Raw genomic sequence first — 23506 nt, forward strand, 5'->3', positions numbered from 1 at the left:
AGTGGTGGAAAAGAACAGAGACACCCTTTATTATTTTCCTATCTGTTTGTTTGTGTGTTTATTTATAGACACACACACAGGAACATTATCCTTTTCTAATGCCTCCTTCAGCAAAACTCTACAATTACGTTTACAGTTTGACTTTAAAAACCCAAAAGCCAGACTTGTCTAGCTCAACTCAACTGTGTTTTTTTTTTTTATTTCTTTTGCAAAGGAAACAGTGGCAAAATTGGCACACAGCTTGACGCTTTATTAATCTACTCTGGCTGTCTGTTTAATGGCTCCCCATCCCTTTAGATTTTTACTTTCAAAGAAATACGTTATCATTTTTTTTTTTTTAATTATCATTTCAAAAAAGCTTGGGCCCGAGGCCCCTAGCTTTAAATTATTTAAAGGCTGAATTTCAGGTCTTTTTTGATTAATTAAATACATTTTGATGTTCATTAAACAATATCTAATTCATCACAGTAGATTAAAAACAAACTTGAAATATCTTTAGAGTTATGGTTTTAGGAATACTGTATTATAAAAATGCAGTGTTAACAAAAATCCCTTAAAATGCAGATAGGCATATATTACAGGAAGGAAGATGTTTTGCGCTGTTGTACTCATGTGTTGTTCCGGTGTAAACGAATATTGGTTCCCCCAGAATATTTGTTCCCACCAGCAAACATTTGTTCCCCCCTACATGCATGTTTGTTATTCATCCTATTTTCATGTAAATTATGCACGTATAATGCTAGTGAATGGGAGTAATGCTTGCAGGCTGTTATCATGTATTATTGTAGGTGAGACTGAACCTATCAGAGGTGATGGTATAAGTTCAGGGTTAGGGGTTAGCGTTTGGGAAAGTGGTCTTAAAATTAAAGTTTTGGTTGAAAATGCATGAATATACTTATATGCAAAGAAAGATTGCTTTGTTACAAAAAATAAAGGGGTACAAATGCAGAAGCATTGTAAAAGCATGATGAAAACATGGTGAAGTCATGCTCAAAGCATGTCATTAATTATATATGGTCAGGTGTGAAGAAAAACCACGGCACAGCACAGGCATTTAAAACAGAAGACTTTCTTCTGTTGCAGATGCAGAACTAGCTTGGCTTTGTATGTGTTTCATTACAATAAAATACCATTTATTTCTGGGCAAAAAAAAGTTACTGGCATACTTTTTTTTGGGTGGGACAATGTTAAAAAAAAGTCTGTAAGAAATGGGTTTGCAGCAGCACAGAGCTGTGGAGGGTTTAGAAGCAAAGCATTGCCTGCGTGCATCTCTCCCACAGCATTCCTGGCTGCTGAGATAGCAAAACAACAAACAAACATACAAACAAGCAAACAAACCCAACGCCTGTGCTCAGCACTTCCCTAGAAGGCTGCTCAATTATGCTTAAGATCCCATAGAGACTGGATAAGCAGGGCAAGCTTGGGGTGAAAAACATTCTATTGGCTCTCTACTCGGTAGGTTTCTGCTTTGAGCTGCTGGTTTAAACTTTGCAACCACGTATTCTGTAGAGGTGAATATTTGCACAGAGGATGTATGTTTCTGATTCAAGAGGTAGTTCATTTAGGCTGAAAAAAACCCTCTATTGAGTATTTTGCACAGATTAATCCAACAGATTTAAGAGATAAACACTTTTACATTTCAACTTAATGGTACATTGGTACAGATGCATTGTTTCATATCTCTATTGGGCCGGTCATGGCAATTTGTGCTTTATGAGAACATAATGTAGCAAATGTGTTACTGCAGCTGAGAGACAGTATAGTTAATGTACCATGCATCATATCCAAAACCATTTAAAAAACAACTCACTTAAACTTTCATAGTAAATTCATGTAAATACAGAGTTTAATATACATTATTATTTGTTTCTTAGCTGACGCCCTTATCCAGTGCGACTTACAATTGTTATAAGATATCACATTATTTTTACATACAATTACCCATTTATACAGTTGGGTTTTTACTGGAGCAATCTAGGTAAAGCACCTTGCTCAAGGGTACAGCAGCAGTGTCCCCACTGGGGATTGAACCCACAACCCTCCAGTCAAGAGTCCAGAGCCCTAACCACTACTCCACACTGCTGCACACTGGTGCCCTATAGATGTGTGTGAGACCCTATTCACAAAACTAGGGACAAGGACTGTTTTTTTAAGCCAATGGATTGCATTAAAGCAACTATTTTATGAGGGTGTATTAGTCCATTCCGTATTTTTTAAGTCCTTAACCTAAGAGAATGTTTATAAAATCAGTCTTTAAAAATAACATTCCTTAAAACAGTCCTTACATTTTTACAATATGGCAAATAATCTATTTGGGGAAAAGGGATATTTATTTCTTGTATTTGGTAAACTGTGTTAATTTACACTCTGAATATGCTACACAAACATTCTTGTATTCATTTTAACACTATTTTTTCCCTTGAAGACCAGTTGTTTGAACCTGTTTACCCTTTTTTTTTTTTTTTTTTTACACCAAAATGTAAATATTTCTAAATATTTCTAAATGTTATAACGGCTATTTTGTCTTAGAAAAAAAATGGTATTCAAAAGTATAATAGAGAATTTATAGACCGATTAAAAGGATTATTTTCATATGGAAAAAAATCCAAATCTGTGCTGTAATCTACAATAAAATTGTCTGAACCCTGTTACAATTCTGTCAAGATTTCTGTAGATATAAGGATTTTTGCAGCCCCCCCCCCATGCATTTCTTTCTTTATTTTTATGCATGTCAAAATAATTGAACAGATACTTAATACACCTTTTTAAATCAACCTATTTCTAAACTAAAGCAGCATTGTATTTGAAGTTTTGCTGATATCCACGTTCTTATATTTTCAGGATATATCAGTTTGCTTGGGGAAGGTTCCTAATGTTTATCCGTCTCCTCTCTGACATCTGTTGCTCATGGCCCCCACAATGGTAAAGCTTAATCCGGGATGCAAAAAAAGGTTAAAAGATCACTGCTTCGAAACTGTGCGCGCACATGGCATTGCGCTTTGAAACGTGTTCTGTTTTGTTATTGTGCAGCGGCGGAGAAAAGGCAGGCAGAAGCAAATGTGGGCGCGCACCTGTTTTAGATGAATTACGGTAGAGCAAGAGACTAAACTGTCCCTAAGATCTCCCAACACAGACACAACCCGAGTAATCCAACACTGATTTCACACCGAATGAGTAGAGGACAGACGAGATGCCAAAAACTCGAGCAAGAATCGTCGGGACTTCTGGAAAGCTTGTATTCTAAATAATAATAAGGAAAGTAAGAAAGAAGCCGGGGGGAAACCGCGAGGAAGAAGAAATTAAACTGCGTTTTTAACTTCCAGAAGAGCGGTGACCATGCAGCTAGTGAGCTAGTGCACGATTATTGTTTCGACTTATCACTGAGTGATCACTTTGTGAAAGGAAACAAATAAAAAAGGGAAAGGACTAATAAAGACGATTGCCGCAGAAAGTAATGATCCTGCACCATCTGTCCTAGATCAAGATTGCTTGTTTTTTTTTTTTAATTTTACGTTGCTTTTTATTTTTACCCTTTTTTGGATCGCCGGGACAATTCCTGAAACCTGGAAGTGAAAAATCCACATGGTCCAGGCGTAGTGTGAAAGTTGAAATCTCCAGAATTGCAAAACAGGTTGATTTTTTTTCTCTCTTCGTTATTGTCATAACTACTAAAAATATATGCCCTCCACTTTTTAACAAGCATCTATTTCAATGTAAAGCATCGAACTAAGTTATTATGACTAGGGTTTTGACAGGTAAGGTTGTTTTAAAGGGGTAATTCAATTTTAATACATCAACGTGAATACTTGTGAAGTAGTTCAGCAATATGAATCTATTAATTAAACATTAGTGGGAAACTGGGTTTTAGAAACAATTTTTAAAAATGTTTTCTTTTTCGTGTTTAGGTTCTGCGGGGTTTTATTAAATGTTTTAATTGTGATCAAATTTGTAATTTTACACTGCTTCGGTATAACAAACAGGTAGGTTAACTGTTTCACTTCATAGCTGTACACGTACATTCATTAAGGTGAATGTAATTGTATACCAAGCTGAAAGTAGCTGAGCCGGTAACGAGTCGTCTGTTGTTTCCTTGCATATTTTTTGTTTAGACAATTATTTATTTATTTTCTTCTGAATTGCTTTTCTGAAGAGTTCCATCGGTCTCTGAGACTATCAGTGGATGCCATAAGTCACCCGTGCCTTATATTATTAGAAATATAACAGTTTGAAGAAATAGATAGACAAATAAATAAAAAAAAAAATAAACAACCCAGAAGACGACAAGAGTGTTTCTGTTCTGACATTTTTCAGTCATGGGTAATAGAATTTAAAAGTAGCTTTATCAACAGCGAGAGGAACGCATGGAGTTTCGTGTTGTGTTAGCTAGACTACGTTTTTTATACGCAGCATTAGATTGTGTATCAACGTCAGTGTGGATAACTTCACGGTATATTTGACCAGCCATCTGTCCATCAGACAGCACCTAACCGGTTTTTGTAAGAAGGGTAACGATCTACTTTCATACTTAAATTTAAAACGTGCTTTGTGTTTGTCCCGTAGACTGCACTGCACGAGGCCTGAGAGTTTCTCCCCTCGGTTGACTAAGGTGTTGCAAAATGCATTCGCAATCACACACACACACACACAAACTTGCTAAATCATTCATTGAATAGCAAACATAACATTTGTGTGCAACATGAAGAAGTCGAACATGCGTAAAAACAGGTTGTGTAAAAAAAAAAAAATACAATAAAGAGGGAGAACTTACAAGAATAAAATGATTTTATAAACTATTTTACGTTTTAAATATTGCAGTCCTGCCAAACTATTAAATGTGAAAAGTGACTATGATAAGAATTTTAATTAAATAACTTTTTTTTGTATTCACGACCAACTAAAAAAATTAATAAATAAATAAATTTAAAAAACGGTAAAACTATGTTGCTATTCATTTTAAGTTTTGGAAAAAAAACTTCAAGTGCCCAAAGCAAGTAACACAACAAAGCTTGTGCTGACATGAATTACACTTCCAAAACTGTCTTTGTTCCAATTTTAAGGTTTTATAATTATTTTACAATCTTGTTTTAATGACGTGTGTCATCAAAGAGGAAGACGAGTGTCGTGACTTTATTAGCAAATAAATACAATTAAGGGGTCAATATAACAGTCTTTAAAACGTCATACAATGTAACACTTTTAAATACATTGAAGGGGTTATTCTTGTAGCATTTCATTGTAGTGTTTTAAATAATAATAATAATAATAATAATAATAATAATAATTGGCATCTTTCAATTCGGCAGGATTGTTTTTAAATTAGTTTGCATTTTCAATATATATATATATATATATATATATATATATAATATTGCACTTCAACCTATACAGAAGTTTTTTAAAAATTATTATTAAACATTTTAAAGGAAGGCTACACTTTCCAACAGACCTTATACATTTGGGATTACATTTTTACTTAATTGTAGATTAACATTTAAAACATATCCGAATATATTTTAAACAAACAAGAAACAATAAGTGCTAATAACACTTATTATTTATATGTCTTAGCCAAACGTTTCTTTATGTACAAAACATGTGAACTGAGGTAAAAGAAAACGGGCTAAAAGTAGTGTGTACATAAACACCCTTTGAAACACAGTGTAGAATTACCTAGAAGTTTAATAAAACAATGCTTCCCACTTTAGGGTCATACATGCATGTTCAAATACCTAGGCCGTACGGTAAACTACTGTCCACAACATGAACAAGCAACATACTATTTCTCTAAAGAGATTCTGAACAATTCACAATTTCCCGCCTGGTATAACGACAAGAACCATTTTCTCAAATTGGTTGTAGCCCTGTTTCTGAAAAGTCTGTATGCAGTTTGATTTGTTTATATTTTAGAAAACGACTCAATTTGCCAGATAACATTTTTTTTGTTTGTTCAAATTTAAACGCGACATATTTATTTATATTGTGGCACAGTTGCGTTTGTAATGTTGAACAGGGTGTTTTGTAAAGTAATCGAGTGACTGTTTACTCCCAGAATTGACATTTATTTATAAAAAGGCGTTTTTTTTTTTTGACAAAGTTTTGAAACAAGAATAAGTAACTTCAAAAGCTTAATTTCTTAATGTGCTTTCCAATAAACCATAAGCCAATAACAAAGATAACAGTCAATATACATTGCACATTGCTATTAACTGGGTAAATCATTTCTTATGCATGTTAACATATCATTCAAGATACCTGGATTTTTTATTTTTTTCTGTGTGAATGCCAAAGGTGTTCCCTCCAATGTAATTTAGATGGGTGGTGATAGGGAAGGCCCGTTAACCAATTCATGTTGGTTTGTCTTTATTACTGTGTTTCATTGAATCAGCCTATCGTTACTGTTCTGGGGCGAATACAGCAACTTGCGATCATTGTTATACGCAAGCACAGTCTGTTGCTGTGTCCGAGTTACTCCGTCAAGACTTTATCAAGATACACAAAAGCAGCAGTATTTGTATGTTTTTTTTTTTAAAGTTTGTGTATATTCGGTAATAGGTATTTATATTGCATTTCTCGGAAGTACATTTTAACATTGTCAGCTAAAGTTACATATATGTGTTTATGTCCATTTTTTTCCCCTTGTAGTAAAATGATTTAACAAATAGCATCTATGTGTGAGTAGTGAGGACCCCACAACACTCTTTGCAACGAGTATTCTTCTATTGTATTTTATTATTCCCCAAACCTTACTCCCTGATCGTAAATTTAAAAATAAAGTTTATATAAAATCTTCTACTTTTTAAAATATATTTGATATGGAACAAAACATTAATTATACTTTTAATGTTGGATATATATATATATATATATATATATAAATTTATATATATGACTAGAATTCCAAACACACAGACTTTACCCTTTACTCCTAATAGTAAAATCCTCTTATCACTTTCTCCCAGACCTGCTTAAAAAAAGAAGTCTGCTTTCTTCAGACACAGATTACCCTTCAATGATTACTATCAAAGAAATTATATATATATATATATATATATATATATATATATATATATATATATATACACACACACACACACAAATAATCTCAAACCCGCTGGACCTCGGTTAGATGTGTTTTCTAGATTTTATAAAAAAAAAAAAACAGTACAGGTGGCCCCATGCAAGCATGTGAAATGAAGATAAAATGTTAGATTACTTTTAGGTCATAAATGTGTGCTCGGAGTCTTTAAAACATATACTCAAAAACATATATTCAAAACAGTGCATTGCAGAAGAGAAGAGAATTGGGCTGAGTTTTCTTGTGCAAAACTGCTTTAAATGGTCCCATTATTGCTGGTTGTTGTTTAAGCTCTGTTGCTGGTTGTACTGTAGTTGCATTTCTGTGTTGCTTTGTGAAGGAGGAGCAAGTGACACTCTACCTTGTTACCATTTAAAAAAAGAAAAAAAAGAAGGTTTATACCACAAGGCTTTCCTGGTGAGGAAACAAAATGAAAAACTTTCACATTTTAAAGTATTAAACTGCTGACACGAGGGGAAAAAAAGACATATCTGCTGGTTTGGTTTTCACTTTGGACAAGCACCTGACTTGGTAACAGGAAGCCTCCGTTACGTTTTCAAGTTTGCCAAGCCAAAAAAATGAGCACCTTTTTTCTTTCCTTTGAACTGAAGCAGCTAGTGTTCCGATTTGAGTGTACCTTGCTGAGATTAAAAGCCTTTCCATAGGCGCTCCTTGGGCTTGTCTATTTAACTAAAACAAATACCGTACCCCATTGGAGACATTTGTGTGTGTAGTTCATAATTCAAAATGAGCTCCTGTCAAGGGAGGTCAGCTTTGGGCACAGTTTTGGAAGTACTCTGTCAAGCCTGAAAATAGGACCGCATTGAGCCCTGCTGGGTGCTATGTGAGGTGGCAGGCATTTTGCTAAAAACAGGTTGAAATCTTCTTTCCAATGCAGAAGTTTGCAGATACTGCAGAAAGTTCATTTTTCAGTACATTGTTTCAGTGGTGCAACATTTTGTTTTAATAAATCACAGTGTAGTGTTATATGTATCTGTATTTGCTATTAGACTCTCCTAATTTAAAATCTTAAAGCTCCACAAGATATGCAATATTAGTATTACTAATAGGTCAAATTATTTCTGAAGCAGGTCTCGGGTGATGATGATCAGCCAGAGTCAATTCAGGGGATAGCAATTAAACGTGGTTTTAATTGAATCAGTTATTAGTGTTCGTGATGGCTGAACTGAAATATTTTTGGAATAATAAATTACTTAATTACGTATCTTAATTTACTTAAGATACTTATTATTACTGTACTTGTCTTCTAGCTGTGTCGTTTAGCTTAGTAAAATAAGCAGACCTGAATATCAGGCCACTTGGTTATTGTTTTTTTTTTCTTTTTTTCTTTTTCTACTTATTAATAAAAAAAGGAAGATAATCCAGAAAATACAATAATCCTATTTGAAAATCAGGATATTATAGAGGATTGAAATAGATGAATTAATACTCCATGCAATATGTATACTGTGCTGCACTGCGTCCGCTGCTGGACACTACTGTAGAGGAATAGGAAAGAATGGCAGCAAACTTTGAAAACTGTTTCAGAGACAAGACATCGGTGAATATGGGAGGGGGGTCAGATCAGTGGCCAAACGTGTTGATTCGCGCACAAGTGAGGGGGGAGAATCGCTTCTTAACCTTTCAGTTTCTCTCAAAGATTCAGGCTTCCTATGCTTCTTGAAAGAAATAAGAAGCTGCTGATTAAGGAGGGATAGAGGGAGCTGAACTGAGACCTGTTCAAATCGCACACCCTTTCCCATTAACTGTGTGATCCTGTGCTACACTGTGCTGTGCTGTGTGTGCTGAACCAACATACACACGCACTCACAAGCCCCTCTCTAGTCTTAAGCAGAGGTGATTGATGTCCATAAGATGTACCATAAAAGAGGAAGACCCATTTCCGATGAGAACGTCTTGCAGAACATAGTGTGCTTGAAGGAAATGCCAGTATATTAAAGAGTGTTGATCATTATTCTGTGTGTCCATTAGCTAAACTACCCCGGGGAAAGCTTTGCTGACTGCGATACAATTTATGAACCTGTACAGTAGATGGTGAAAAGTCTTGTTTTTTAAGAACTATATCATTCTAGCATATGACGATTGTGCTTAAAAAATACATAAAAAGGAAATCTAGTTTTAATATTAGGAACATCTTAGCTGACACTGAGCGACGGTCTTGTCTAAAAAACAGTGTTCATATTATATATGATGTGCTTGCTGTTTCAGTATTTTTTTTCCCATAATAAATAAATCCATATTGCTGTGTACTCTTTATTCTTCTATGTGTAATGCTATTAACAGGAAAGGTTTTAAGATTAATACAGCACCAGGTGTCAATATAAAGTGTGTGGAATACAGTACATTAGTAATGTAAAACTATAAAAGAGTAAAGATGCTTAACACTCGAGAGACCACATTTCAACTTGCTTTCCAAAAGGGAATATGAAAGCGTAGATCTCAATAAATTGTATTTGACAGTACAGAGCTAAAGCTTTGAGTACAGAGTTAAAATATTGGTAATGTTTGTATTAAAACAGAACATATGTTTATTTGACTGTATTGAAGAATGGGGAATCATTGTGGTAATGCAGTCTCTTAATTGTATTTGACATGAAGTAAAACATTGTTAAAAATAATTGATAAATCTAATTAACACCGCTGTGTGTGTTTTCCCTTTTTCAGTGTTTAGTTTTGCATTTGTTTTGTCTCTTTTTTGTTTATTTTATCCAAGGTTTTTCTATATTGCCAACATTCATTGTTTCATAGGCTGTCCTTTTTGTCCAAAAGGTGAATTGACTGGTTTGTTCAGGTACAGCCCAGATGTTTTGTTTTGGAGTTTAGATATAAGGCGTCCAGATAACGTCTCAAATCGAATCATTCACAGCTCAGAACGCTATCAAAGTGTAGCATTCTCCTTAGAAATCCTGAGTTTTTATGCTTAATGCAACACAGTTGAGTCCAGCAGCTGGCAAGCACAAGATTAGTTTACTTTTCTTATCCCTGTATATGCTTAGTATTTTATTTGTATTTCTGTGTAATTATACAGTGACACAGAATGTATTGGGCAGGCAGTGTATTGAGAGTATAATCTGAGCCAGTCCTGTCGTAATAACGGATTGGAAACCAGTGGAATTCGCAGAACCGTTGCAAGCGGTTCGTTAGGGCTGGAAGTCTTTTATACTGTAGATTCAGCGTCTTGCAGATGTGTCTTAGAGAATTTGTAAGTAGTCTTTCACCTTTACATCTTTAGCATTGTATTTTTAATGTGGCATGTCTTCGCAGCATATATATATATATATATATATATATATATATATATATATATATATATATATATATATATATATATAATATGTATATATGTAATATGTGTGTATATATATATATATATATATATATATATATATATAATATGTATATATGTAATATGTGTGTATATATATATATATATATGTATATATGTTTATATTATACGCTGTCAGCTGTGCTTTCTCTTGTGTTTTTGGTACCAGTTGATCTTTTGCCAGTGTCTGTGGTTTGTTGCTTTATCACACCGGCCAGGCTTTGAATCCAGTGAGAATGTTGTGTTAGAGTGGACTGTCTGTACTGCACGTCAGCAAACATTTATACTGTGCCCAGTGAACCAAACTGGCATTCAATACAGTCTGCAAGCTGCGTCAGCTTTACTGTGACAATCTTAATGATGGCTCAGGTTCATGAACATCACACTTTAATTAACAAGTTGTAATTGACCTCGTCATCTGTTGAAATGCATTTCACAAATATGTATACTGTTGCATTTTAAGTCTGATTTAACAACAGAACATGTCATTTATATATTGATGTACAAACCAATACATCTTTATTGAAAATGTATCCATAACCTTAATAGACAAAGTTAAAACATGCATGTCCGCATTGTCGTATCTGTTCTGCACTTAAGAGATATATTTATGAAAAGGTGCTTATCTATAAATTACACTTTGTGTTTACATTAAAAAGTAACATTTGCTTTGACAATTTTTTCCTGTTGCTTTTAAAGCGAGTTAGAAATGAATAAACAATTACGCCTCAATTGTGCGTTTTTTCTACACCTAGCCATTCATTTTTAACAACTTTTGAAGTCCTGTGATGTGATATGTGTGTTTTTAATTTAAATGTTTCAAAAGAACAAGGGGATGTTGTTAAAATCCTGATTTGGATTGCCAAGTATGTCTGTAGAATGAAAACAAATGCGGCCCGTTCGAAACAAAGTGATTGTTCACTAAATGATAACCTCATTTTAAAATGTAGCTTTTGACAGCATTTTAGAAATGAGCTGCCGTTTTTCCCTTTGTCTTGATTTAAATAAACTAGGTACTTAATTTACTAATTACACTTTTTTGTTGTTTTTAATTAAATTGTTTAAGGCTTATAAACTTTATCAAAACTAACCTGATTGTAATTATCACAATTTTTTTTTTTTTTAAATCCTTTGTTCCGTTTGAAGTCCTCCATTTTGTGGTCTTGCAATCCCTTCCACATTATAGGACATTAGAAACTCTCTCTTAGCAGGTAGAGGCTAGTAATGTCGCAGGACTAATCTGACACACTGTATATTTTGTAGGGGTTGTTATGTGTGGCCAACCTGCATCAATTCATTAATTACTTGACCTTGTTTCAGGTTACACATCTGCAGTTGACTGTAAATTGAAATATATTTCTTTTTTTTTTTTTAAGTATCTAAAGGTCTAGAGAGACTGAGAGAGGTTCAATTTAATGTAATGCTTTTAGATATTCACAGCTGTGAAGTGACAACATTAAAACTATTTTTAATTCCTTTTGTAGACAGTTATCGGTCATAACCTAATCATTACGAAGTTCAAGTGTTTTATGCAAGGCTTATTTAATTTGAACTAAGCCACACTGTATGTGACTCCCTTGCAAAAATTCTGTACTCCTTTACCATTCATATTTTGCAACATATTTTTTCACAAAATGTACACGGAGTTAACTGGCTTGCCAGTATCTCAGAAATGGGGACTTGGTTTCCATATAGCAGTAAAGCAGTACTGAGCTCGTTTATTTGGTTTATGATCACTGCAAAGATAAACAGTTTTAATGGACCTATTTTGTTTAGCGACAGTTGCAACACCTGTGAACACAGCGTTTTAAAGTGCTGACTCTGTTTATGTGCACGAGAAAATGATATGTCAACAGCAGAAACCCTTCAGCATTTAGCTAGCGTTTTTTAAAGATGGCATTGTCTCTCCTTCAATCGACAATGGGGAAGGAGGACAGTTGTATAATTCACCTTTTAATTATACAAAAAAAAATCACGAATCGCAATGTTTTTTATACATTTTGCCTTTTAATATTTAAGGAAATGTGAAGTTGCATTATCTGAAGTGTAGGTTTGTACTCACTGCTGTCCTGTTCTGTATCTCTCTCAAACATTTTGCAGCAGCAACTAGAGTTCTGACAATTACAAACAAGATTCAGTATCATTCCCGATTGTCTCTAGACTTGTTGAAAACTGCCCTACCTGTACATTAAGTAGAGAATTAGAAGATTTTTTTTTCCAGAAAGCATGACAATCCCAGTGCAATCTTAAGGCAAACTGGCCCACACCAGTGAAGTATGAAGGTCAGCTTTATTACATGCAGCCGGTATTAATATATTTTTTTCACTGGGTTTAATTATGATGGCATTGTGGAAAGGTCAGGTAGTCTGTGCCCTGGGTAAAGCTTTCTTTCAGAAATGAAGCTTCTCTGAAAACTGACAAAAAGGGGTGAAAAAAGAGGTGGGTAGTTGTGTGTGTTTTATTTCTGTTTGTAAATGTATACCTGCCTTTAATTCTGCGAAACTCCTGTTCCAGTTCATCCCCAGGGATATGAATGTCCAGGAGACAGCAGTTTTCAATGTGCAGCAAACGCCGTCACCATTACCTTGTGAGGTTTTGTGCTTCTGGATTCTACAGTATGCGCCCGGAGTAGACACTTGTAGTTTTCATGGCATGTCAAATTTCAAAAACTTAATGCTGCACCATTTCTTTAAAGCAGTCGTTTCATTTTACTTGAATTAAATTAGATTAAGCTGTTCCAGGTCTAGATCATTTTTCAGCAATGCTGAAATGTGGTTTGAAGACTGCCCTGCATTTATAAGTTTATCGTCCGTATGTAACTGCTTTGTAATTTGCCAGCTAATGGGATGTAGATGCTTTTTAAGTAGTACTTTTGAACCTGAGAACAGGAGGTCACATTTAAGCCTGAGGATATCTTTTTTTTTTTTCTTCTGGTGTACCTAGTGGGGAAAAAGAAGAGGAGAAATAATTCAGCATTCCTAATTTGAATTGCTTTTCATTTCACTGGGTGCATTTCTGTACAAAATTGGCAGATTTTTTAATTGTTATTTTCATTTTAGTTTTTTTCAAAATGTAACATTTTGTGAATCAATTAAAGCCACGTTGGATTATGGGTAATCATTATTCTGACGGCTTTCTGCTTTAATCAGTACTACCTGATCTTTCAATAAATCCGAGGTAATCAGGATAATTGGGCAACCCCCTCTCTTCCTGTTGCAGTGTCGGTGAACGCTGTGCAGCGTCTGGGGGATGGGGGGGCTGCCAAGCCTGGCTAATATTTATAAGTGGAGATGTGTCCTCTGGCTTGCTGGCAGATAACTTAAAGTTCCCCAATTTGCATCACCTAGCAGAACACATCCAGCCGGGGAGATGATATCCACTTAACGTTCCGCTTCACATTAGCCAGATCAGTCTGGGTTCGTACGAGGGAGATCAGTGTTTTAATGTGTGTCTGAGCGGTCGACATCATGCCTCTACACAGACCTGTCTGTGCTGCTTACAGACTATTACACTGCCGCCTACGCAAACTATTGAGCGCAGGGAATCTGTCGTTTTTAAAATATAGCAATCTTTTTGTTTGAAATGGTGGCTCTTTTATCCACAATGGCCTCTCTTGCCATGTGCAAGTTCCTAAGTGAAGTGAGTTACTGTAGTCTCAGCCCATCTCTTTGTAGCCACTCAGCTGTTTGTCATTGTAAGTTTTATAAAACTGAATTAAAACCTCTAATTCACTAAAGTCTTGGACCTTTTTGTTTTAACAGCTAATCTGGAAATCTAAAAGACTGGGGAACAGAAGCAGCACAACTGGAGCTGAATTTGTACTGTAGCTCAGATTTAAGGGTTGGTTAAAACTGGTAGGATAAGTATAGCGATCTGTTTTGTCTTGCTGTGCTAATTTTCAACAGACATGTGGGTTCCAAAAAAATTGCGTCCAAAATTGGGTCTTGAATCCCATTGCAGCAAGTTATGGGCTACCCGTACACCTTCACTTTTGCAGAGGGAGATTTTTTTTGGGAGGGGGGATTTGAAGGAGTGTGCTGTGTGCATAGCTGTAAATTAAAAAAAAAAGAAAAAGCTAGATTAATCACAGCTTTAAATTTCTATCAAAGGCAGGTAATGGCACAGCTAGGAGTTACATCCAAGTGTCTATCTCTTTGTATGTATTACAATGGAAGGTGAAAATCGTGTGGAATTGTAAAGGATATTAAAGGACCTTGGTTATCTCTCTTGGACAGGCCTTTCACTGTCCAGCCCATCCCGTTTTCTGAATTCAGTATCATGGCACTGTATAGCGCTCTTTCTCCAGCTGTGAAATCATTAACAGAAACGATGTAACGAGAGTGAGAGATCTTTTGGGCACAGCACAATTAATCAGGAAGACATAGACTTTGAAAAAAGAGGCCTTCAAAGAAATTCTATTCTTCTTGTTTTGAATGTTTGATGAGATGCTAAAGTTTTGCCGAACGTCATGCTGTCTGAACAGTAGCGGACAGAAAGGAACATCTAATCACTCTCCACAGAAAAATGACTTCCAACGAGATTTAATTAACTGATACGAAGGGCTTCAAATTAATTTTTCAAGGATGTTAGATTTTGATTAAGAACTCCGAAAAGAAATAGAAGAATAATAATTTTTTTTTAATCAACTTAGTCAGATGGTAACTGGTTAATATGATAATTCTGACACTTAAGCCAAATATTGTTATGCAGAAGTTTCAATGCATCTCCTAGAGGAATTATAATATCTTCACATCTATCATGGTTATTATTAGTATTATTATTATTATTATTATTAGTATTATTATTATTATTATTATTATTATTGTGCCTGCCTCTCAATTTCACGATTAATGTTTCCCCTTTTCTTGCATTTTATTCAAAATTAGAAGTTTGAAACCTTAATAAAATCTAACTTTTTTATTTTCTTTTTACAAGGTTTATTCAGATTTGAAAATGTTTAATGATCATTTTGAACCGTATTAATAGAGTATGTAGTGTAAAGGTGTACCACTATGAGAATTGTTATTTTTAAAAAGTATAGTTCTGGATATATTTCAAAATAAATACTTTCTGTAATACTCTCATTTCTAGGCGGTTTTGTCCAGGCTTGACATGGATACAACAGGGAACAAATGCCATAGAGTTGGCTTGAATGAACAACTTTAGAATACAGGCCTCTATAACAAATCTTTTAAGTACTTCTTATTCGAGAATCATGTGTTTAAATAGATTTCAGGTTAGTGTTTATACTTTCAATGTAAGAAATTCACACAGCCTTGTTATAATTGAGGTTACTTTTTCATTAAGCTATTGATGACTTGTATAACTAATATCGTGATGCTTTAGTGTGTTGTTGCATTCCTAAGTGTACAGTTTTATTTTGAATGCTATAGAGTACAGTAAGTGATATATCTATTTTGTTTATTAGTAACATGTATTTTCTTTTGATTGCTGGTGATTTAAACCAATAGCACTGCAGTTGTTTAGTAATAGTATAGGACAATACCACTAACATGTTTTATTGTCAATGCTTGTGTCTCCTTTGCAACAAAAAAACATTTACGTGTCTCTTTTTCTTCAAGGTAGAATACCAAGTAGTTGTTCTGTAGTCTGGAGTGTAAAGGGACGACACAGCTTTGAAACTCCAGCGATATTTATTTTTTAAACTTGCATGTATAAGTAGCTGCGGAGGCTTCTAAATAACGGCAACTGACAAAAACTTAGTATTGAACGTAGATATTCAATTAGCAAGACTCATTAGCAAAACTTGGCGTGTGTGTTTTTTTTTCCTGGCTCTGAATCAATGGCTTTGATATGTTAATTAGCGAGTAATTTAATTTCAAAAGGCCGCAATTAACAGCGCTGTTGTGGACACGATGAAGTTAAGCAGCGTAATCTAATTTGCATTAGTAACGAGCGGGGAGTAATTAGGGGACTAATTAGACACTTCAGACAGCACTTGTGTTTACTTTCTTAATGAAGTGCAGTTTTTTTTTCAAGGGAGAGCAAGCTTGGCACAGTGCAGTGTTGCAGGGATGCTGGCACTACAGAAGAATGGCATATGGTTTACAGCTTGGCTTCAGTTACTGTATTGGTATCCGCTGTGTTACCATAGACAGCATGTGTGTCAGTGGTCCGAATTCAAGTAGCAATCAAACTAGTCGCAGGAATATTTCAGTTTAACTCCTGGGTTTCCATTTATTTAGCAGTACAGTATATGATATTCTTGTATGTATTATTATATGATTTTTCATTTAATCTGAATGTGTATTGAAATAAAAAAAAGCACATATGGGTTTAATGCCATGTAAGGCAAGCTGTACCACAGTCCTGTTGCAGGATTTTCCACTTTGCTTTTATATATAGAATAAGTGACCATACTAAATTAAATAAGTTACGCATTAGCATTACAGCACAGCGGAAAATAGGGCCCACTGTCACTTTGCCATAGCTTTGGAAAATCCATCTTACATTTGCAGTGCCCAACATAGTCAGAACACTTTTAGATGGGGCAGTATTCTTAATAATAATAACAATAATAATTTTTCACACGTCCCCTGATCATTGTGTACTGAAGTTATCATTGAAGTGTGTTTTAAGTTAGTTGAAGTCTCCTTCTTAGCTTGTGCCCCCTGCTCTCCCTGGCTCAAGGTAGTGTGCTGTTACAACAATGTTTTTCAGAAGAACTATTAAACAGAAAAAGGGGACTCTGGTGAGAAGAAAAAAAAAAAATCTTTTGATTTTCTGCACACAATCCCTCTTCACTGGCTCACTGCTGATTTTCCATATGTAATGCATACTTATTTTTTTTTTTTTTTTTGTCAAAGCAGACTAATTAATTTAAGGTTTGTTGGATATTTGGCAAGAGGCTGGGTAAACAAGATGGTGTTATTTTCTCAGCCACTGCGTAAATAAGAAATCCTGCTTTTCTTTAGTAACCCAGCAGCTGGCAAACATCCCATGGTCTTCTCGAAGCTTTGTCCAACAGGCGTGTATAAATTACAATGATGTTTTTTGTTGAGTTACCAGACTTAAAAGGGAAGCCTGTCTATTTTTTCTTTCGTGCAGATGTATCCCTGGCCACTGTTGTGTTGATGATGTGTACAGTAGAAACTTTAACAAAAAAAGGAGATGGGTTAACCTATTGTGGCTAAAATAGCTTCCCCTTTAAGCTGGTGGTGTAAACGGTTCTATTTTGTGTGTGTGGGGGGGGGGGGGAGTTTTGTGTAGTATATAGGATGCAGAATGTTTCTCTTTTAATGTTTGTTAGCACAGCTCTTGCATACAAGTTTGTAACTTCATTTTAATGAACGCCAGAGTGAAACCTGGAGAGAACTACAGATCTAGATTGGCAGTGAGCACAGCTTGTCACAGTGGACCCTTTTATTGTGGAATTAAACACGACTCCCTATAGAAATCTGTGAAATAATGCTTTCGTGGCAAAAAGAATAGAGCAGCTAAATATGGTAATGACCATGCATGGGGATTGTTAGACATGTTATCTTCTCGACTACAAACATCATAAAGGAATGAATTAAAGCACCCCCCTACCATTTCCTGATAGCCGGGTTTTATATAAATGGCTGTCCTTCATTTCTGAAGTGGAAAAGCTAACTATTTAAAAAATTTACATAGATTAGTGTTCTGTGTTCTATTGAAAAAGGGTGGGGCAGCAAGGTGATGACAAGGGCAAGTATGATTGACAGGTGTTTGTTGGGGGGGATCGGTGATGTGTGGCTGCAAGGGCTTTGCTTTAGGTGTTGCAACTGAAATACACAAATGATATTTCTTTAGACAAGACTGTTGTCCTTTGAAAATTAAAATATTACGAATAATATAGTTTAAAGTAGTCTTGCACAGCACCATATCGAATACTATTTCTTTCAAAACATATCTTTTTTTAAAACCAAATAAGTTTTTGATTTTTATTTAATTTTTGAACTTGTTTACATTATTAAAGTTTTGATAATCTTCTCAAATAAGAATACCTATTTTTGTAGGCTTAGAAATTCAATTCAAATCCTAGTTTTGGTTTGGTTATGTTGTAGCACTGTTGTGCCATTAGATGGTATGGCAGTGTTAGTGTTTTGATGTGATCCAGGATAGATAACTGTATTGGGTCATGTTATTTTCTCTTTGTTGTCATCCCTACCAGTCCTGGCAGCCAGTCAGTGGTGGGTTGCTTTATAGGAGCCAAGCCAACTTTTAAACTGATTGACTAAGTGGAACTGGACTTGAGTAGCATCACTGGTTTATAGCTGGATTTTTGTTTTCTGGTCTTGGGTGCATAACTTTGACAAGTATGGTTGATTCCAAATCAATAAACCGATTTAAAAAACTTTTACTTCCTTAAGGATTTCTAGAGACATTTTCAACTTTTTTTTTTTTTTTTTTTTAAGTTGGGTATTTGCTGTACATTAAAGTCGCACATTTGTTTTTTACTTTTTAATTTTAACCTTTGTTTATTGACAGTAAAATCTCTTTTGCAAGACAGACCTGGTCAAGCCAGTACCAAAACAAAATCACAATCTCAAAAATCACAAAATAATAATAATAATAAAAATAATAATAATAATAATAATAGTAATAATAATAATAATAATAATAATAATAATAATAATAATAATAATAATAATAAAAACACATTGAGGCCTGAAGAGTTTTATTTGATTTATTTTTTAACACTTCAGAGCTCACAGTCACCAGCACACGATTTCATGGCTCTGCCTCGCTGAGGTTACCCCTGGTTGATGGTGGAGTATTCAAAAGATTAAATGGTCATTAAGTCATACACACCCAGGAGTCTGACTGACTGAACTGACTGACTGACGCCACCCCTGAACTCACAGCTGTTCCAGGCTCCTGTTCCAAAAGTTGTTTGAAATCTGTCCCGGAAAAAAAAAATAAGGATTGTTTTGTTATTTCCAATTCCGTCTGGCTACAGGATGACCACCTTAAACAATAGGATCAGATTTATGAAATTGTTTACACCAAAAACAAAGTTACAAAACTACTATGAACCTTAAGCACTCAAAGTTGTGGCTCAGTTGTTTGTTGCTAGGTTTCTATGCTCACATGTTTATTTTCCTTTCACAAACTCTTATGCGCTTTGGTGTAAAGATCTTGCTGCATATGGGCGATGTGTCCAGCACTGCATTTTATTTTGTCGTTTAGTTTGCTTCAGTATAAAGTTTTTATAAAACATGAATACTTAATATAGGCAATGCGCAATGAATGCATTGGGGTAATCTACATCCCCCCTTCTCTCCCAGACTCTCAAGCGATTCCAAAGTATCGGTAATTTTCTTTTAATCTTTTACAATATTCACACACCGCACCGCGGATTATGTACCTATTTACAAAAGCAGTGACCTTTCCGGCTAACCTTTCCTGGTGATAGCTTTACAGTCAGGCCTAAAACCGGCACTGCGGCGCAGAATTACAAAGAGAATGAATATTCATCACTGGCAGAGTAGGTGCAGTAAGTGGTTTAGTTTGTATTGCTTATTATGCATTATTTAAGTGCCTTTTATTTAATTCAGTAAAGTTAAGGACCCAACCTACCCCTAACCCCCCCCCCACCCCCTGCTATTTGAATGAAAAAGTGCTTTTATGTATGGACTGAAGCTGATTACGCTATCTCCACGAAGCGCGCCATGTCTTATCTGCACAATGCGTTCAGTTAAACAAAGATAAAGTTTTGTTGTTTTTTAAAATTCTGTTGCCATGTTATAAGGTGTGAATGGAGTATTTTTTTTTTTGCCCCCCCAAGGTCAGAGACTGAGGGGCGGCAAATTTCTACTTTTAGTAATGCAGGGGGAAGCTAGTTGCTTTTAAACGGCATGTACCAGCTTTTAAAGGGGCCGGCGGGTCGTATAGGAAACTAGCCTTTCCTGATGCAGTGGGTTGAACGGGAGGTATCGGAAATAGAGGGTTGTAGAGGTAGAAGGGTTAAAAGTTCATCCCCTGCCTCCAAACCAAGCGCATAATGAATGTTAGGCTGACGGTTCTGAATGGGGGTGTGAGGAGCTTTAAGAAAAGAAAAAAAGAGAAATCTACATGGTGTCCATGAGGTCTTGACCAGTGATTTGAAACTACCACAGGGAGGCTGTTTTTTTTTTATTTTGCATTAACTTTAATTGTACTTCCTGGGGTAGTTTTGAAATGTCTTGAAATGGCTCCGTTGCACGTATTGGACCTTCCTAGTCTGTTTAAATTTACTTTAGGTTAATTTATTTGAACTGCAGTAGTTATGGTTTAAGGGCTTGATAGCTCAGAATTAAAGCGGCTCATCTGCAGTTAAATGCGAGATGACCATGAACCCAACAGGAACCTGAATAAACAATCTGTTAATTAGCTGGCTTTTGAATAATAGCTTATATACACACACACTGTTTATAGCAGTCATTTATAGTTTGCTGTTGGAAACGTCTTTTGTCCCTAATAAAATAGCTTTGGAAAATTGTAATAATGGAAGAAAACAAAACGAATAAAAGAACAAAGACTTGCGAAGGCCCATGTTTTATTTACAGATTTTGTTTAGAAGGCATTGAACGAGATATGCCAGATTCGGAATTAATTAGAAAACCAACGTCCTATCTCCCAAGGGTTTTTCAATTTGTTCATTAGCTATTTTAATAGCTAATTACTGTGTAGGAGTATTAATTGAGATTTTTTTTTTTTTAAAGAAACCAGAAAATGAATGAATAAGAAATGACCTCTGTGTTTATGTGTGTGTGTGTGTGTGTGTGTGTGTGTGTGTGTGTGTCTATATATATATATATATATATATATATATTAGTGCCTTGCAAAAGTATTCAGACCCCTGACCAATTCTCTCATATTACTGAATTACAAATGGTACATTGAAATTTCGTTCTGTTTGATATTTTATTTTAAAACACTGAAACTCAAAATCAATTATGGTAAGGTGACATTGGTTTTATGTTGGAAAATATTTTTAAGAAAAGTAAAAAACTGAAATATCTTGCTTGCATAAGTATTCAACCCCCACACATTAATATTTGGTAGAGCCACCTTTTGCTGCAATAACAGCTTTAAGTCTTTTGGGGCAAGTATGTACCAGCTTTGCACACAGTGTCGGAGTGATTTTGGCCCATTCTTCTTGGCAGATTTGCTCCAGGTTGTTCAGGTTGGTTGGACGACGCTTGTGGACCGCAATTTTCAAATAGTGCCACAGATTCTCAATGGGATTGAGATCAGGACTTTGACTGGGCCACTGTAGGACATTCACCTTTTTGTTCTTGAGCCACTCCAATGTTGCTTTGGCCTTGTGCTTGGGATCATTGTCCTGCTGAAAGGTGAATTTCCTCCCAAGCTTCAGTTTTTTAGCGGACTGAAGCAGGTTCTCTTGCAGTATTTCCATCCATTCTTCCTTCAATTTTAACAAGATGCCCAGTCCCTGCTGATGAGATGCATCCACACAGCATGATGCTGCCACCACCATACTTCACTGTAGGGATGGTGTGTCTTGAGGCATGGGCAGTGTTAGGTTTGCGCCACACATAGCGCTTTGAGTTTTGGCCAAAAAGCTCTATCTTGGTCTCATCTGACCACAAAACCTTTTCCCATAATGCAGCTGGGTCACTCTCATGCTTTCTGGCAAACTCCAGACGTGCTTTCAGATGGTACTTTTTGAGTAACGGCTTCTTTCTTGCCACCCTCCCATACAGGCCAGTGTTATGCAGAGCTCTTGATATGGTTGACTGGTGCACTACTACTCCACTCCCAGCCTCTGAACTCTGTAGCTCCTTCAAAGTGATTGTTGGCCTCTCTGTGGCTTCTCTCACAAGTCTCCTTCTTGTATGAGCGCTGAGTTTTGAGGGATGGCCTTTTCTTGGCAGTGCCTGGGTGGTGTGATGCAGCTTATACTTCCTGATTATTGATCCAACTGTGCTCTCTGGGATATCCAAACACTTGGATATTATTTTGTACCCTTTCCCTAATCTATGCATTTGTATTACTTTCTATCTAACTTCTGTAGAATACTCTTTGGTCTTCATTTTCCTTCAGATTCACAGCCTGACCAATGATCCTTCAACAGTGGGGTTTTTATCCAGAAAATGTGACAACAACTTTAATGGTTCACAGGTGGAGGCCAATGGTAAGGTAATTGTGTCCTCATTAGGGCAATTTCTTTCATTGGTGTAAACTGGTAGCTTCCACAGCACAGGGGTTTAATACTTATGCAAGCAAGTTATTTCAGTTTTTCATTTTTATTAAAAATATTTTCCAACATAAAACCAATGTCACCTTACAACAATTGATTTTGAGTTTCAGTGTTTTAAAATAAAATATCAAACAGAACGAAATTTCAATGTACCATTTGTAATTCAGTAATATGAGAGAATTGGTCAGGGGTCTGAATACTTTTGCAAGGCACTGTGTGTGTGTGTATATATATATATATATATATATATATATATATATATATATATATATATATATATAATATAGATATATATATATAATATAGATATATAGATATATAATTTCAGTATGTGGTCTGATTAAAAAATGCATGAATTAGAAAAACTAATTTTCTTTTCATAATACAACTATCAAAAGTAGAAAAAATGCAATCTTCAGCTCCCAAGGTTAATGCATTCATTACATAAGTACCAGTGTGTGTAATAAATGGTAGGAAATAAACTAGCTGAAAGAAAGTCATCCTAAAAATACACTTTAGGTGGATATAGAGCGTACACCTTGAACGCCCATGGAGTACTGTTGCTATTCCAAATAACCCACAAGCCCCTGCAGAGTCACGTGATTGGCTCATGTTGATGCCTTCTACTGAAAGTGCTAATTAAACAGCTGAAATGAGAGAATGAATTTCCTTGGATCCAGCTTTGCAGTGCTAGGTAATTTGGAGCAGTACAGCTTGCCCTGGTTGCGCTGTCATTGAATTTGAATGATTGCAAGATTCAAAAAGGAGATGTACTGTAGTTGAAATTAATTAAATAATTAATCACTCTTTTTTTTTTTTATATAAATTGTATAAATGCATGAAATCGCTGCAAGGGTGCAGTGGCTTTGAATCTGTTTGGGGTCAAGTGATGTCA

At 35.4% G+C, this 23506-nt stretch overlaps 1 protein-coding gene across 5 annotated transcripts in view; it reads left to right on the forward strand.

Moving 5' to 3' along the window:
* The first annotated feature begins 3004 nt into the window (after window positions 1-3004).
* Window positions 3005-23506, forward strand: part of LOC117395144 (forkhead box protein P4-like) — a 116639-nt gene continuing 96137 nt past the window's right edge. Inside the window, exon 1 of one of the 5 annotated variants that reach the window (XM_059004837.1) lies at window positions 3005-3631. The gene's annotated coding sequence lies outside the window, so the exon portion shown is untranslated. Of the gene's footprint in view, window positions 3632-3660; window positions 3756-23506 lie in introns of those variants that run through there. The other 4 variants (XM_033994003.3, XM_059004838.1, XM_033994015.3 and 1 more) reach the window with 4 other exon arrangements.

Source organism: Acipenser ruthenus, chromosome 30 (genome assembly GCF_902713425.1).
Source record: "Acipenser ruthenus chromosome 30, fAciRut3.2 maternal haplotype, whole genome shotgun sequence".
NCBI classification, from domain to species: Eukaryota; Metazoa; Chordata; class Actinopteri; order Acipenseriformes; family Acipenseridae; genus Acipenser; species Acipenser ruthenus.